This window comes from Meles meles, chromosome X, assembly GCF_922984935.1.
Source record: "Meles meles chromosome X, mMelMel3.1 paternal haplotype, whole genome shotgun sequence".
Lineage (NCBI taxonomy): Eukaryota > Metazoa > Chordata > Mammalia > Carnivora > Mustelidae > Meles > Meles meles.
This window is the reverse complement of record NC_060087.1, coordinates 25,903,585-25,907,293: the sequence shown is the minus strand read 5'-3', so window position 1 is coordinate 25,907,293 and position 3,709 is coordinate 25,903,585.

Genomic DNA, 3,709 nt, shown 5'->3' with positions numbered 1-3,709 from the left:
TAACATGGTCCTATGCGGTCTTTGTTTCCTATCTCATCTCTTACCTCCTTTTGTCTATGTGTCTTGCTAATCACTATTTTGACATGTTACTGGTCCTCCATCTATTTTGATGAGAATTCTTTATTTTCTATCTGTTTATTTATTTTTAAAAGATTTATGCATCTATTTTAGACAGAATGATTAGAGGGAGGGAGAGAGAGAGAACCCTCAAGGAGCCCTCCTCCAAGCATGGATTGCAACATGCAATCTGATCCCATGACCCACAAGATCACCACTTGCGCTGAAACCAAGAGCTGGGTGTTCAACCGACTGAACCACCCAGGTGCCCTTCTGCCTATTTAAATACTGCAGGGTTAAGCTCAACCTTCACCTCCTCCACAGAGCTTTCCCCTAATATAGAATCACAGAATGTTGACAGAAACCCCTGGACTGAGGGATTTCCTGGGATATGGAACTTTCAGTGTTGAAACTGGGACAATCCCAGACAAAATGAGAAAAATCAGTCACTCAAGAGCTAGAAGAGAACCTAGAAATTATCTAGATCAACCTTCTCAACTTACTGACCTGGAAACTGCATCTAAGTGACTAAACTAAGTAAGTGAAATAGGTAAGTGGTTTCTTGATAGAACCGGAATTGGAAAAGTAGGCTTTCTGATTGCCCGTGACTTCTAGTTTCCCCCGAACTCCTATCATAATGACATATGTATACTTCAGTTATACATATATAACTGAAGTACAATTAACATGCAGTGTTATATTAGTTTTAGGTGTACTAAACAGCCAAAGTAATCTTGAAAAAGAAAAACAAAATGAAGCTGGAGGTATCACAATTAAGGAAAACTGGACAGTTATAGGCAAAAGAATGAAATTGGTCCACTCTCTCACAGCACACACAAATATACACTCGAAATGGCTTATAGACCCAAATTCAAGACCTGAAACCATAAAAGTCCTAGAAGAAAAAATAGGTGGTAATTTCTTTGACATTAGTTGTAGAAACCTTTTTTCAGATATGCCTTCTTAGGCAAAGGGAGCAAAAGAAAAATTAAACTGTTACGACACACCAAACTAAAAAGCTTTTGCACAGTGAAGGAAAACATTAATAGAACAAAAAGACAATCTACTGAATGGGAGAATATCTCTGCAAATGGTACATCAAATAAGGAGTTAATATCCAAAATATACAAATAACTTACAGACGCCGCCACGAAAAAAAAAGGATCCAATTAAAAATGGGCACAGGACCTGAAGATTCATTTTCCAAGAAAGACATCCAGATGGCCAACAGACACATGAAAAGATGCTCAACATCACTAATCATCAGGCAAATGCAAATCAAAACCACAATGAGTTATCACCTCACACTTATCAGAAATGGCTAAAAGCAAAAACAAAAAACAACAAGTGCTGGTGAAGATGTGGAAAGAAGGGAAGACTTACGCACTGTTAATGGAAATGCAAACTGGTGTGGCTACAGTGGAAAAGAGTACACGGGTTCCTCAAAAAATTAAAAATAGAATTAAATAGGATCTAGTAAGTATAGTGTGTTTTAAAGGGAAGCATAAGAAAGCATAGAGGCTTTCAAGTAAAAAATGCTTTAGAATGAATACAGGCCCTGCTATATATAAGTATGTAAACTTGGACAACTGATTAAACCTCTTTGTTTTTGTTAATTTTTTTTTTTTAGAGAGGAAGCAGGGAGAGGCAGAAGGAGAGAGAGAATCTTAAGCAGGCTTCACACCCAGCATGAAGCCCAACATGGGGCTCGATCTCACCCTTGAGATCATGATCCAAGCTGAAATCAAGAGTGGGATGCTTAACTGGCTAAGCCACCCAGGTGCTCCTGATTAAACCTCTTTAAATCTCAGTTTTCTTCATCTGTAAAATGGAATAATATTACTACTTGAAAAGTTCTTTGGAGATTAACTAAAATTGTGTACATTTCTATATTATATATTGTAAATATATGTTATATATAAATATATGCATTTATATATTTACATAGAATAGAATACATACATAGAATAGAACTTTATCCTTTATTCTGTCTAAAGCTTGTCTGCATACATTTGATGTGAACCTCTGAGCAGCACTTTGAAGCAAGCTATTGCCTAGTTTTATGGATGAAAAAAATAGGGTCCCAAGAAGTCAAGTAACTTCTACAGATTCACTTGTAATCAGCATCAGGACACAAATTAGAATCTTCTAATTCATAGTTAAGTGACTTTTAATTTTACTCTCTCCCTATAGCATACCTTTTCGCCATGTGTATGACTTATGTTTCCACCCCTATGGGGGCAAGGAACTTGGATGGCAGAAACATCCACTGATCATCATCGTGGATGAATGGGTCTTTGACCTTGACAGTGTGTTCAGGGCTCTCAACCATGAAGTGCCAGCATAATCTCTGCCCCACTGATCCGTGCAGAGAAATTATGAGGATGCATGGAAAACACAAACATGCATGTGTTTTTTTTTCTTTTTTAAAAGATTTTAAAAATTTATTTATTTTTAAAGGGCCAAGGGGCAGAGAAGGAGGAAGGAAGAGAGATAAGTAGACTCCCTGCTGAGTGCAGAGCCTGATGTGTGGCTCCGTCTCAGGACCCTGAGATCATGATCGTAGGTAAAACCAAGAGTCAGACACCCAACCAATTGAGCCACCCAAGCACCTCTGTTTTTGTCATTTCTTAAATGCTACACAAATATAGGGCATCTCACCAATAACTGGCATTCAATTGATTCTTGCTGATTGAATGATGCATTTTATAGCTAGGCATGGAGAAACGAGAGGGGAATCAGATTATCATTTTATCTTTGTTTTGGTTTTAAGAAATAAATAACACCTGTCACCTTTCATCTATCCCCTTCTGGAATATTAAATGTAACCACAGAAAAATTCCCCCATGACCCCAAGTCTTACAAGATAAACATAAAGAAAACAAAGAAAGAGAGACTTCTAATCACCAGACTCAAGTCCTTCACTCTAAGATCAGTCATTTCATAAGCGTGATGTACTGCCTTGGACAGTTACGTGTGGTTTTATACGCATATACGTTATCTCTCAAGGTAAACTGGAAACTCCCTGAGGACAGTATTTTCTTTATTTCTACCCTTCCTATTACCCACCATAGAGCCTTGCAATTTCTAAGGAACCAATTTTATTATTGCTGCTGTTGATTGTTTTCTACTTGCTAATTTCTCACAGGGAAGTTGAACTAGATTCTGCTTGTGTTTCGAGTCTCAACGCCTAGAAACTTGCTTTCTGTCTCTTTGCCTCTCCTTTTACCAAATGTCCCACATGTTCATTTGGTCTAGCATACCCACACTGTGCTCTAAGGGCAGTACCATCTACGTCTGGCCCTGTGCCTGCCCTCCCCCTTGGAGGAATGGCAGGAGTGGGGATAGAGATCGATTTGAATTGTAGGGTAGGACAAGAAGCTATTCAGATGCTTCCTGAATCTTGCCACATATGCAGACACCTATTTTCCTCATGCCTAAGGCTAACTTTTCTTGTTAGAGTGAAGCTTCTCCTTTTTAATAAGCAGTGGATGCTGTTTGCACTTATTTATCACTGAGAACTTCACCTGGACAGAAACGCGCTCATGTCATCTGTGAGGCTGATGATTTGTCCAATAATGTGTGCATGTAGTTTTCCACTCTGTCTGAGAAAAGTCACAGAGGATTTTTCAGCTGCAGCCTGGTTATGGAT